This window comes from Apostichopus japonicus, chromosome 3 (genome assembly GCF_037975245.1).
Source record: "Apostichopus japonicus isolate 1M-3 chromosome 3, ASM3797524v1, whole genome shotgun sequence".
Classification (NCBI taxonomy): Eukaryota; Metazoa; Echinodermata; class Holothuroidea; order Aspidochirotida; family Stichopodidae; genus Apostichopus; species Apostichopus japonicus.
The window spans coordinates 27099659-27114959 of NC_092563.1; the positions used below are offsets into that span (position 1 = coordinate 27099659).

General features: G+C 38.8%; 2 long non-coding RNA genes across 2 annotated transcripts in view; one reads left to right on the forward strand and one right to left on the reverse strand.

Annotated features, from left to right (window-relative positions):
• Nucleotides 1–25: 25 nt before the first annotated feature.
• Nucleotides 26–4682, reverse strand: LOC139965687 (uncharacterized). Its single transcript, XR_011792359.1, has 3 exons — nucleotides 643–4682; nucleotides 383–486; nucleotides 26–226 (listed from the first exon to the last, which is right to left on the reverse strand). It is a non-coding gene; the product is annotated as an uncharacterized lncRNA (long non-coding RNA).
• Nucleotides 4683–12546: 7864 nt separating this feature from the next.
• Nucleotides 12547–15301, forward strand: part of LOC139965689 (uncharacterized) — a 9736-nt gene continuing 6981 nt past the window's right edge. The window contains exon 1 of the long non-coding RNA XR_011792360.1: nucleotides 12547–12941. This is a non-coding gene — a long non-coding RNA (uncharacterized lncRNA). The remainder of the gene's footprint in view (nucleotides 12942–15301) is intronic.

Sequence of the window (15301 nt, forward strand, 5' to 3'; positions counted from 1 at the left end):
TGTGTGTAGAATTGCTGTCTGAAAGCATTCTATACTTCCATGGCAATGTCTGTGTGTGTAGAATTACTACCTGGAAGCATTCAATACTTCAATGGCAATGTCTGTGTGTGTAGAATTGCTGTCTGGAAGCATTCTATACTTCCATGGCAATGTCTGTGTGTGTAGAATTACTACCTGGAAGCATTCAATACTTCAATGGCAATGTCTGTGTGTGTAGAATTGCTGTCTGGAAGCATTCTATACTTCCATGGCAATGTCTGTGTGATTAAAATTACCACCTGGAAGCATTCTATATTTCCATGGCAATGTATGTGTGTGTAGAATTGCTGTCTGGAAGCATTTTATACTTCCATGGCAATATCTGTGTGTGTAGAATTACTACCTGGAAGCATTCTATACTTCCATGGCAATGTCGGTGTGTGTAGAATTACTACCTGGAAGCATTCAATACTTCAATGGCAATGTCTGTGTGTGTAGAATTGCTGTCTGGAAGCATTCTATACTTCCATGGCAATGTCTGTGTGATTAAAATTACCACCTGGAAGCATTCTATATTTCCATGGCAATGTATGTGTGTGTAGAATTGCTGTCTGGAAGCATTTTATACTTCCATGGCAATATCTGTGTGTGTAGAATTACCACCTGTAAGCATTCTATACTTCCATGGCAATGTCTGTGTGTGTAGAATTGCTGTCTAGAAGCGTTCTACCCTTCCATTGCAATGTCTGTAAGGTTTGTGTAGAAATTGCTGTCTGGAAGCATTCTATACTTCAAGCATTGCTTGTATTTTGGTGTGTCTAGAATGACCCTTTTGTCCTTTGAGTTTCCTTGAATGTTGAGTTGCTTGAGGTGATTGATTGATAGCATTGTACCTCCCTATCACATCATAGCTGCTGTTTATTTAGTGCATGCTATGAACCTTCCTTGGAAGCATTCTTTATTTCCCTCACATAGTTAGTCGATTGAGGCATTTGTACGGTCTGATATCTGGGATCATTGCATCCTTACAGTCTGTTGATTATCCGTTAGATTCCTGCCTACAGATAAACATTACAAATTATGGAATCATGATAATAGGGTACCCTCACTATCACTCTCATCAAATAAGCAGTGCTCATATTTTCTTAACTTTGGTCTATTTTAGAAAGCAGTTTGTGGTGGATGAGGAAGAAAGAATCAGCTGCACCATGTTGTAACAAAGTAAAATAAACATCTTGAAGTGATGTGTGTGAATTCAAGTATTTTTTAGGGAATTTAACTTTTGAGTCTATTCAAACATAACTTTATTCTGACAATTGCATCTAAGAACTTATATGGCTTGCTCTGAGAAGAAGTTTTTTTCTGGGCAAGCCTCCTTCTTTCTTTCTTTCTTTTCTTTTTCTCCGTCTTCTACTTCTGTTCTTTTTTCTGTTTTATTTTTGCTCTTTTTTCTTCCTGTGGAAGTTGAAAAGTGAAATAAAAGGACAGATTGCAACAAAAAAATATGGAAATGGGTGGAAATTGAATAGTACTACTACATGAAGGTAATATTGAATATTAACAGTTTTCATTGTGGATTTGAATGAATCAAAAGTTCAGACTTAAATAAGAATAACAATAATCCCATTGAATTTTTCTCCTCAAGGACTGTGGATGTTTATTTAATTTTTCTTTCTATCTTTGTGGGATATGAAAATGCCAATGAAATTTTGTATATAAAGAATTCAATTTTTAAACTGTAGGTAAACCAACAGATGATGAGATAGATGCTCTGTGGAGTTGTGTCGTAGCTGAAAGAATTTATTAGTTGCGTTAATAGAAATTGCTAATTTTGTTTTCAATCTGTAATTTGGTTTGTACTTTTTCTGTAATTTTAAACTGTTGCTTAAAATCAAAATTACCTCGTGGAGGGTTTTTTTTTTTTTTTTTTAAACATAGTTTTTGAACATTTAGAAGTGAACATTGGAAATTGTAACCTGTCTCTGGTGATTCTCAAAATTTTTATTCTCTCTCTTCCTAACAAGTAAGGGTTTATGAAATCGTTTTGTGAATTTCTTGCTTTGTTTAGAATGTAATGAAAGAGAGAAAAAATAAAAATAGCAGTAGACAATTTGAATAATTCTCATCTTCCTGATGATGGATTTCTTTATGAAGGATGTTTGAAGATAGTTTAAGGTGGATTACTGCAAAGATGAGGTTTGAATATTCCTAAAGTGGAATTCTTTCAGTATTTAGATTAATATAGGTATTTATTAGACGAAGAAATCCTAGTTGTTATATAAAGAGGTATTATCTGTTGTTGTGTGCTCAAGGGGCAGTGGTCTTAGTCAGATTAGGAATTAAATCATGATACAACTGATATTAAATTAAAGGTTCTCAGGCTACTTCTAATCCCAGGATTAAGATTTCTCTTGGTAGTAAACTCAGGAGCTGTACCAATTCTTACAGATGTCATATTGTACATGAAATTGAATGAAGGTCGGCCATTTTGTGTGTTTTCTGTACATTGTCATCATGACAGTTGTCACCTGCCCATTGTTAACTTTGTACTCCATCATCTTTGCTCTTCCTGCTCCTGTCCTTACCTCCCTGTATCCAGCCCTCACACCCATCATTGTCCCCCTTGATGCATATCTGCCCATTGATTGAACTGTTATGGGGTTGTTTCTGGTTATTGTATCAATATCAGACAGAGGACTGGGTTCTTTGTCATAACAATATATAGGACTGTACTGCTACATATATCATGGCACTGGTGGCACTGTTCTGCTACATATATCATGGCAATGATGGCACTGTACTGCCACATATCATAGCAATGATGGCACTGTACTGCCACATATCATAGCAATGATGGCACTGTACTGCCACATATCATAGCAATGATGGCATTGTACTGCCACATATCATAGCAATGATGGCATTGTACCGCTACATATATGGCAGTGGTGCACTGTACTGCCACATATCATGGCAATGATGGCACTGTACTGCTACATATATCATGGCAATGGTGTCACTGTACTGCCACATATCATGGCAATGATGGCACTGTACTGCTACATATATCATGGCAGTGGTGGCACTGTACTGCCACATATCATAGCAATGATGGCACTGCACTGCTACATATATCATGGCAATCATGGCACTGTACTGCTACATATATCATGACTATGGTGGCACTGTACTGCCACATATCATGGCAATGGTGGCATTGTATTGCTACATATATCATGGCAATTGTGGCACTGTAATGCTGGCAATGGTGGCACTGCTGCAACATATATCATGGCAATGATGGCACTGTACTGTTACATATTTGGCAGTGGTGGCACTGTTCTGCCACATATATCATGGCACTTTACTGCTACATATATCATATCCCGGGTACTTTATGGTAGTTACCTTACTGCAAATGCTATACAGTTGGTTATATAGCAGCATGTCATACATTGAATATGTATTTTATTTTGCTCTGGGCATTAAACTAAGTTAAGCATGAAGCAGCATTACTATGGCAACAGGATTTTTGATAGCTTAGGTTTGTATGGTCCTACCTTTTGGAAACTTTTACTCACCATCAATAGAATTCCTCAAATTCCGCATCCAAATATTAATGAGGCAGAACCTCACACCGACGAACGATGTATATAGGGATTAATTACAAGTGAATCACTCATTCTCAGTTAAGTCGTTCACTGTGATCGAGGTGTAACCTCGGCAAGCAAATATACCTCAAATGATGAGCTCTTGTTTCTGTTGTGATCGATCAGTTTGTGACGTCAGGATATCAAAGTATTACGATTTTGTTCATCAAGAATAAGTTCTTTACGTATCTCTGTGAGTTTGAGGTTGTTGAGTTGTTTTAGTCTGTAATAGACTCTACATTGATCAGTATGTTGGTTGATGGATATGAGGATTACGGTAGGGGATGATACTGTTCCCTTTCACTTTTTAAATTCCGCATATATTATATATTTTTACGTAGCCGATGGTTCTGTGGTGTAGTTTATGATCGGTCCTGCCACTAATAGTTATGATTACTGAGTCATTAAACAGCCATTGTTTTATGAAAGATACACACAATATCAAAGAAGGAACTTGGGTTCCTTTCTTTGCTATTAGTTGCAACTAAAAGCTGTAAATGATTTCATTTGAACTGTGAGTTTCCTCAAACGTCACAACTTGCAGCAGGAAAGATTGAATGATCTCATTCAAGTCAATTCTGCTCATCTGACCTTTTTACCTCTTAGTTTTAATTTGTTCTCCTCTTGTGGTTTTTAAAGCATCCTCTTTCTCCCTTTGTTTTTTTTTTTCATTTCATTTTTCTTATCACCAGGTTTTTAATAGTATAGAACCCACATCTTTCTACACAAGTGATTTCTCTAAGACCCTATACTTGGTAAGATATTACGACTATTGTAAGAATATCACTCTACCACTGAGTAATTGTTAACACTGTAAAGGATAAGAAAGCACTGTGTACAAACTCAACCCTTGGCTCTTCTCGTCTTTACTTTGTCATGTTGTTTGTAGTATGACATACATCACGTTATCGTTGCAATTCAGTTCATATTTAGCATTGCTGCCCTCTATTTATAAGAACTGTGTATTTGTTAGCATGTGCTGTTAGTGGCTGCTCACTTCAATTGGGTATGTGTACACTTCACAACAATACGAGACAAAACGTTAAAGACAAACTTATGAAAGCTGAATTCAAAATCTCATTGTCTTCTGCAATAAGATAAGTTCAGAATACATCACATGTTGTAAACGATTTATATAGTATATAATGGTTAGTATAAAAATGAAGAATTAAATCAAAATTAAGAAATGTTTCCAAGTATGTTTTGCTGTCTGGTGTTTTAATGACACCATACAACTGCAGAATACAAATATTATTCTGGTGAAAGACCTGCCCTCAAAGATTTGATCCATTTCACCGGGGGTCATGTGATTGTATCCTACATTCATCGGCTTATGCCTTACAGTTCACCTCACATAAATTAATAATCTTGGTTGTAATGTAATGTAATGTAAATAAAATCTTATATAGCGCACTACGCGCGATGCATCTGTGCGCTTTACAAACAATCTTGAATATACAATGACATAAAACAGTAAATACATATACCATATACAGATATATACATGAATATGAGATCGAAAAATTATTGAAAGTACTGGTGAAGCGAAAAGCGATAAAACAGATTGACTACAAAATCTACAATTTGAATGCTAAAAAGTGATAATTCCAATTGAAGTTAGAACCTAAAAACCAACACGACAACAATATAAAACAGATATAAACAGGAATATGAGATCGAAAAACTATTAAAAGCACTGGTGAAGCGTAAAGCGATAAAACAGATTGACTACAAAATCTACAATTTGAATGCTAAAAAGTGATAATTCCAATTGAAGTTAGAACCTAAAAACCAACACGACAGAACAATATAAAACAGATATAAACAGGAATATGAGATCGAAAAACTATTAAAAGCACTGGCGAAGCGTAAAGCGATAAAACAGATTGACTACAAAATCTACAATTTGAATGCTAAAAAGTGAAAATTCCAATTGAAGTTAGAACCTAAAAACCAACACGACAGGACAACATAAAATCTAAAAAATCCTAGAAACCATCTTTGTAGTGCTCTTGAAAGAGATGCGTTTTCAGGTGTGACTTAAAGGAGGTGAAGTTCGTGATCATACGAATTCCGGGAGGCAGCTCGTTCCAAAGATCAGGTGCGGCGACCGAGAATGCTGTAGGGCCATAGTGCTTCTTGTTATTGGTGTTGTGCGGAACGAAAGTGAACGGCTTAGAGCGAAGGGCGCGTTTGGGTACCCGAGGTGTGATCAGCTCAGACAGGTAAGACGGTGCCATTCCGTGTATTCATTTAAATGCAGTAATTAAAATTTTGAATGTTATGCGTTGGTGTATATGCAGTGCAAAGAGGGGAGGGGGGGGGGGAAGGGACGACGAAAATGATTGGAGTTAAGTGCATGTTAAAAATAAGATCCTTTTAGACCCGAAGGCTGAATAACGTCTTCAATGAAAGATGAATAATATAGGCGTTGAGGTTATCTTTTATCTTACAAAACGTTATACACCCATCCCCCACCCCCCCCCACACACACAAATATACATTCTTTATTCGCACCATACCAGAGATACCAACTTTCGAATTATTTTGCCACGCTGGAATGGTGGTACAGCTTCCTTTTCTATAAGAGAATAAAAGAATTAAAATTGATATGGTGGAGAAGGAGACTGGTTCAACAAAATGATACGGTCTCATAGTAATAGAAAACTTGGGCATCAATCGACACAGGGCGTTGGTAACAAAACACTGGAGGAGAGGCGGGGGGGGGGGGCTTACATTCGCAGTATTCCCTAACCCATACATAATATATCTCTCATAACATTTGCCGTTTCTCTTTCCGAAAGTTCAGGACCGTTCGAATCAGCGATTTCATTATAAATGAAATGTATTTCCCTGGCACCTTTTGGGGTAATAGTTATATGCTCAGGAAACGTGTAATGTTAAAAACACATATGGGTATTTTAAAATAACTCAATTAGTAGCTCTTCTCTCGTACTTTCGGCCTCTACCTCTTTACAGCAAATGTCACTCAGTTCGCCTCCCATAAATGAGGACGGTTGATCGAAACTACGTCATAATTCCTGCTTACTGCAGTATTCAGTGTTTAACTGCTCCGTTGTATGCCTACTTCTTTATTACTTCGGGGAATGAAAGGATGTTACGCATACGTGAGGAATTTATAAAACTGGAATAGATAAATGCCTTCTTTTGTTTATTTTTATGGAATTGCATATAGCCTATGTTAAGCATTATAATGTGCTTAGGTTTCCGGTATGACAGGGATGATTCCCCCCTCCTCCGGTAGGGGGGGTTAGGGTTGTTCATCCCTCCTCCGGAGGGGGGGGGTCTAAACTAGTGTCACACCTCCGCTGGGATTTAGTGCAGAACCCATAGCGGAATAAATTTATACTACGACTAGTTTTCTCAGTGTGTACACTTTCATTTGATCCAGTCGGAAAAGTGATCTAAAAATTAACTTTCGTTGCAAAGTCACGGGGTCTACATGAATCCCATTATATTTTATTAGCAATATGTATTATTTTCCAAAAAGTACAAGAAACAGTTTCCTAAAGAATTTATTGATACTGACAAAGTCGGTACACCACGTAAACCTGGAACCCCATGCATGACGTCACATCTAGTGCGTGACATCACTAATGTCTAGTACGGTACGTAAAGCGCATTAGTTGCAACAAATTACAAATTGTAGATATAGCCCATTACCATGCATAGCATTACCAGGTACGTACCAAACTACCGAATACTAGGCTAGTATAGTATCGTCAATGCACACGTTCTCGCGCAGACCATCATGTTACTAACGTTTAGTGATACTGCAGTGATGATATTCCACAATACCATATGACATTAGAAATAATTATACAGAATGAAGTTGGTGTAGAAGTTGGCTGAATTCAAATAGTTATTCTGCAGGTAATACCCCCATCACTACCGGCGCTAGTACTGTACGGAATGTATTCTTAACGTTATCATGCTTAAGACTCAGATGTGACTTCATGCATGAAATTCCGACAACAGCCTACTGCTTTCAAGTTACCGTAATGTACAAGATATCCTAATATGTTATTATTGCGATTTTAATGGTGAAACCCCGCTAGTGTATGTTGTATAGTCGCATACATTGTGATGAAATTCCAAGCTGGCATATATAATGTCGTGGAATTCTCAGTGTACATATACCAGACAGGAACCAGACTACCATACCGGCTATAACAATAATATATCCTTAGATCACACTTTTGACCGAAATGGTTTCACTTGGATCATACCTAAATTAAGTCTGAGGTATAGCCCAGTTGACACAGAGCACGAAACTTATATATTAAATTCAACGTTTCGAATCGAGTGAAAATGAGTCAAATCGGATCGACTCGAGTCAGATCAAAGGGTCGCTCCCAGTCAACTGATCACCCATGGGTATAGCTAGACAACTGTTTTAGGGGGCAATGCTTTTATAGGGGAGACATGACCTGTTTTCTAAAAATTGAATTATCGCTTTTTGGGGTGGATGGGAGGGGGTACAGATATTTGGGGCCTCGGCCCTAACCCACACGTAGCCACGCCTCTGGGACCACCGCTTCGATAATCGCGCAATCATTACACAATTGACTCGAGTCAAATTGTGTCTTTTGTGATTAATATGCTCTAGCCAAAATTAAGTCAAACTAAACTTGTGACTCGAGTGTGAATCTTTACAGTACCGACCTGATGTAAAGTTATGCAACCTCCCAGTTTTTTTTACCAGGCAGTGGCGTGCACAGGATTTTAAATGAGAGGGAGGGAGAAAGTTCTAAAATTACCCGAGTAATTTAGGTACAGACGATGAACTTCTATGTAAGGACCAGAGACGAATGATTTTTTTTTTAAATGATTGGTGACCCTGGTGTCGTTGAATCTGACTCCCATGTAGGTGTTAATATATTAAAGTCTTCCACTTTTGTCGGACTGTATTTATACTGTATCTTTGTGTTATGCGTTAGTGTTATTTTTGTTAAGTATGTGAACCTTACAAAATAATTACGTTATAATAAACGCTTGATATAGACTCTGATGCGTAAGAGCTGTGCGTGATACGTACTGTAGCCTGCTGAAAAAAAAGCTTCATGCCTGTATATTGCATGAGAATAAAGTTCAAGACTCAGTTCACAGAGTCGTTGCCAGCCAGTTAACCGCTAAGATCCAATGCCTCGCCAAGAGTAGGTTCTGGGGATTCTCCCTCCGAATTTTTTTTGTTTTTATAAATAGACATGAAATGGTGCATTCTGGACCTGAACAAAAGAATTTCAGATCTTTGGTTGTGATTTCTAAAGAATCACCACGTCCTCGCAAGAATTTGATTGGGTATTATCAAAGTAAGCAGGCGCGTATCCAGGATTTTCAAACCCGGGGGGCGCGAATTACTATCTAAGCGGAGCGCCACCATCGGTTGGCGCGCAGCGTACAAGAAAATTTCTTGATTTGAAACCCCCCAGATCACCGGAAACGGCACTTCTCGGGCTTGAAATGACCAACCAGATGTACACTTTTTGCCTGAGAACCAAGTATTTCCTAATAGTTTTTTTTCCATCCATAAGCTTTTTGAAGATTGTCAACCCGGCACACATCATGTTCGACCTGATCGCATCTCCTGTGGGTCTTTGCTTTTGTAGGTGATTCTACGTCGCGGCCCACAATACCCGTCAGCCCCACTTTTCAAGGTTTTAAGCCCCATATTTGTTCAGAATTTGAAAATTCACATATCTCGTGAATAAACTCATTTCAAAACATACCCATAATCTTGTACAAAATTTCATCTATGGACAACCAATATAGAAAAAACTTCCTTCAACCCCTAACAGACCAGTCAAAATTGCACGAGTAGAGGGAAGTGTGATGTAGAATGTTGGTCAGAAATTTGCGAAAATTCAGACACAGTTAATTTATTGGTGTACAAATATTAAAACCTGTTATAACGGCTATTATAAAACTTGGTTGAAGGAAATGAAAAAATAGCAGATATTTCCGAAACCGAACACTACACACATAGGCGTAGGAGGCGCGGCGGCAGTGGCAGAGCTAGGGGTATTGGTCAGGAGTGGCGAGAATGGTCTGAAGGGGCGCTTTCGACACTACCTAAGCGGAGCGCCACCACTGGTTGGCGCGTAGCGTACAGAAATTTTTTGAGTAAAGATACTCCCTAGATCGCAGGAAATGACCCTTTCCGGGCCTGGCTAATTTGCAGATAAACGAAGAATAAGGTGTCATCGCCAAATTACACCAACAAAATGTGACAAATGTCAATAAGTAGATGAGAGCGCAATAAAAAAGTCAATAATCTAGAATAATTAAAAAGTGGTAAAGAGCTGAAAAAGGCCCCAGCAGTCCATTTGAGTCCGTCAGGGGGGCATCCGCCCCCCTGACCATATGGACGCTCCACCACTGCGCGGCGGGGGTGCAGGCCCTAATTCGCCATTACTAATGTAAAAGAGAGTTTTGACATAATTGGACCTGCATGCTTTTTATACATCTACATGAGACATGTCGTTGTTTACATTAGTATCCCGCGGTATACTGCGCAATTTGAACGGACCGTACGGTACATGATGGCATGCGATGTAATAACCGATGCTTGCTTATATGATATTGACATGAACACGTTGAACGCGCGCGAAGCGCGCGAAAAGTTTTGGTTATTCTTTCAGGCAAGTCGGACAGTTTTGAGGCTTTTCATCCTGGAACGCCATTTTCATGCTCACTGATATGATGTGATATCTGCTGTTTGCGTTACAAATTCGAACAGGCGCGTAGCGAGGAATTTGCCAAGGGAGGGGCGAAGCCTGTAGGCAAATTATCTAAGCGTAGCGCCACCATAGGTTGGCGCGAAGCGTACAAGAAAATTTTGGCCGAAAATGCCTCCCAGATCGCTGGAAATGGCACTACCCAGGACCATTTGTTAGCGCGAAGCGTACAAGCAAATTTTGGCCGCAAATGTCTCCCAGATCGCTGGAAATGACACTTCCCAGGCCTTGTAAGTTGCCTCTAAGTACTTTCTATTTTGAAATTACTTAGCGATATCATTTAAAAAATGCTGAATGGGGGGGGGGGGGCGGACGGTCGCCCCCATCCCAAAATGCGTCATGTTCCCCGACGACACCGTCGAGTTCGAGACCAGCCACAGTTGGTTTCATAGCACAATTCTACACACGCGTTATGATAGACCATATATAGTATATATATATAGATCATTAGTGAGAGAGGAAAATGGAAACGTCAAAAAATGGAGTTGTCGGTGTAAGGGGTAAGGTGAGTCACACTTTTACGAAATCATTGATCTGTCACTGGCTACCCTTCAGCGCTGTAATGATGTCACTGTTCCTCTTTCTCTTCCCGGTGTCTTCGCGTTTTGCTTTTACTCCCTCTTTTTCTCCTTTTTCTCTCTTTCTTCTTTTTCTTTTCCCTTCCTTCCTCTCCTTCTCCACTTTTTTCCCCTCTTTTTTCCTTTTTTCTTCTCTTTTTTTCTCTTCTCTTTTTCTTACCCGGGGGGCGCGCCCCAACGCCCCCCCTGGATACGCACCTGGTAAGGGTACGTGGATTTTGAACGACGGAAAAATGGAGTCCTTGGTCTGAATGTAAATGCAGCTGCGTGCGTGTATGTATGTTGTTGAAAAGGGGTGTACTCCCCTGACAGTGGTCTCATGCTTTCCCGGCTGAATGTAAAAGATCCCAGACTGAAGATAGATGGTGGGGCCATGCATGCGCCCCTCCCTCTCCTCACACGCCTATATTAACCGAGGTAAGATTATCATCAAGTTTCAATTATTCATAGCTAACGTGGACACTAAGATGAGCTACTGGACTGATTTTGCAACGAAATAGAACTATACTATACTAGGCAAGAACATGAAATAGTACATGGTGCTGTACGTGTTGGCAATGGAAGAATTTATGATTCAATGATGTCTGGCATAATTCGGTAAACAGACTTTATGATGACATACCAACGAAAACCCCCCATAAAATACCCATATCAAGATCACTGTAAACACGTAAACACCAAGTATAACATTCCTTTACATGTATTTAGGTCTACTGTGTTACATCAGGGAGCTGCGTTAGAGTAGCAGCTCCCTGGTTACATCACTAAACAACTTACGAAAGCCTCTGCAATACTAGGGAGTTAGTGTTATGGGTAACACACTTTGATAGGAGATGCAAAAAACATCCTTTCAAAGAGAAACTTTTCTTTTCCTATCTCAGCTTTGGACTGGACAAACCAGTCATCAAGAGGATGAGAAAGAGTGCTCCTTCGATCCCAGTCTCCTCTCCTTCTTCATTAAAGGCATTGAAGACTCGCCCCAAACCGCGTGCGGCCATCTGAAAAAGTTAACTTTCTGTTACTCGCAAGTGACGTTTTGTTCGTGTCGCTACCAATGATGCAGACAGTAATAAAACGTGATACCTTGTTATCTTTAGCTGGACCTGAGATGTCCATCGCTGTATCGTTTGTATACTGTGCTGTGGGTATTGACCGCAGCTGTATGTACTGACTGTACACTAGTCAGTGTCTAATTACCGACGGTAGCAAGCTGTGTGTGTATTTTATGGGATCGATGGTGGTGTTAAACACTTCTGTTACACCTCATTCGAAACTAGGTCAGATTACCGGCATTAGACGTTTCTTTTTGCGCGAGTCTTCAAACCGTTTCGCCCTCCCCCACTCCAGCCACTTCGACCAGCGCAAATGAACGAGAAAAAGAAGTTGGGAAATATTTATAGCGACTGTTAGAAAGAATGCAGCAACGTTTTCCCAGAATGCGAATCGGAGCAATCATTGTGCACTGGAATGGACTTACAGCTTAGAAGTGACATCATGGGAATTTCCCTATTTCTCCCAACCTCGTCAAATATATACCGCTATTGCATATTGATAATGGGGTATTGGATTGGTTGTGGAACCAAATGTTAGCTTACTTAGTGGTGTGTTTACAGCCAGCGTGACGTAACAAAAGCTTTGTGAGAAGTGCCACTATACGATGTTTACTCGCTGTTAACCTTTCTACAATAGAACTCGAGTTATGAGTTTATTATTCAAGAAGTACAAGGAAAGACGACTGACTGTACTTCGGGTTAACAGAAATCACCCAAGCGTGATGCCATATGTACGATTGAACCTATGTCTATGTAGTACCATATGGATACACTGTATATATTCCTATGATATAGGGCCAACTAGTCGGTGTTATCGCGATAGAGACTATATAACGTACCATCAAATAGAAGATACCATACAGATATAGGACAAGCAAACCAACAGCTTACTTCAAATCAACTTCCAGTCCTGTTATATAGAAGGTAAATGTTTGTATTGAAATGACTTAGTAATTGCAATCATAACCATAGCTAGATTTACAGGTCTTGTTAATAAAATTTCTTAAAAAAAAAGAAGAATAATGGAAAAGTTTCGGCTCCGTTTACATGTTTACATTTTTGTTGGCTATATATATATATATATATATATATATATATATATATATATATATATATATATATATATATATATATATATATATATATATATATATATATTATATATATATATATATATATATATATATATATATATATATATACATATACATAACAAGTAGTGTTATTACAGTATTTTCTCCACGTCTTTGGCCTGCAAAATTTGAATGTTTCGATTGCATGTGAGTATGTGTATATATAAATATATATATATATATATATATATATATAAACATATATATATATATAAGTATATATATATATATATATATATATATATACATATATATATATATATATATATATATATTTATAGGTATCTATATATAGGTATCTATATATGTAGGTATATTTGGTCACTGATCTATCAACCTTCTTTAAGCATTTCATTAACCAAGAGACTTCAATGTTATTGGGAGTTGGACATATTTTTGTTTCGAGGAGGATTGGGGTGCATATAAGTGGCCGGGGGAAGGGGGATGGAGTAAAAGTATACTGATGGTTTTGAAGGTCATCAGTATTGCCGCCAACTAGAAAGTACAGATATGGTACTCGAAAAGTACTCGACATTCAAGTAATATTCGAGTATCCTTTTGCCAAACCTAGGTTCTCGCAATCGGTCAAAAGTGCTTGGTTGCTAAAGTAGTCTACTCGTTGTACTAGATTAGTAGTACAAATAGTACTCCTAGAAGTAGATTATATGGTAATGTACTAATACGCATGTAATCCTGCAGAATAATACATGTAGGCTAGCGTTTTAATGCGTATACAGTGCATATGATAGGTTGTATGAAGATAACGAATAATAATTATAATTATTATTAGTCAAATAGCGCATTATACCGAAGGTCTCAAAGCGCCTTACATGAAACAAAATGAGTACAAAAATGCAACATAGTAGAAGAAAAAAACTTAAAGATACACGAAAGAATCGAAAACATTACAAAGTGCTATGAGGGTAGCACGTGAATAAGTGAGTTTTTAAGACGCTATTAAAGTTGGCTATGGTAGGGGCATTCCTAATGTGGGTGGGGCGAGTGTTCCAGAGTTTGGGGGGGGGGCGCAAATTGAAAAGAACGCTCACTGTACGTACGTCTTGGTTTTCATATTTGGTGGCCTAAGGAGAATAGCACTGTTAGATCTGAGTGAGTGAGTTGGAATTTGTTAGGTAAGTTTGGAAGTATAGTTGAGGGCAAAACCATGGATGGCTTTGCGTGAAGTGAAGGTGAGAAGTTTGTACATTTAATGTCTGAGTGTTGTTATAGCTGCTAACGTACGGAACAATTCGTATAGCGTGATGCGGTATTAGACTAACACTTCAGTGTACACTTAAGAAAGTGCTTAATGCCACTTTGTCAAACGGTTCCAATATCAGAAAGAGTCATGATTCTGAATTAAGCAAACGATAACAAGATAACGAGGAAAGTCATCACATCAATCATCAACCGTTATATCACTTGATTACGACGGTACCATCATTCAACAGTTATAAACTTCAGGTTCTTGTATGTATTTCATCAAATCAAAACTACTCGAAAAGCTCTGGGATGATTATCTACTCCGTACTCGGATCCTAAAATGCAGTACTCCGACACTGGTACTCGGTACTCGGATCCTAAAATGCAGTACTCGGACATTGGTACTCGGTACTCGGATCCTAAAAGCAGTACTCGGACACTGGTTCTCGGTACTCGATCCTAAAATGCAATACTCAGACACTGGTACTCTGTACTCGGATCCTAAAATGTAGTACTCGGACACTGGTACTCGATACTCGGATCCTAAAATGTAGTACTCGGACACTGGTACTCGATACTCGGATCCTAAAGTAGTATTCGGACACTGGTTCTCTGTACTCGGATCCTTAAATGCAGTACTCGGACACTGGTTCTCGGCACTCGGATCCTAAAATGCAGTACTTGGACACTGGTTCTCTGTACTCGGATCCTAAAAGCAGTACTCAGACACTGGTACTCGGATCCTAAAAAGCAGTACTCGGACTATGGTACTTAGTACTTGGAACCTTGCATACTCGGTAATTACTTGGTACTCGGCTACATGTACTTGACTATACTACAACAGTGCTGGATATTCAACCGATAGTTACTCATGTGCAAACGTCGACAATTATTATTTTCCCGCCACCATAAGAGCATTTGTCCCTCTCTTATTTGCTATTTTCGTCC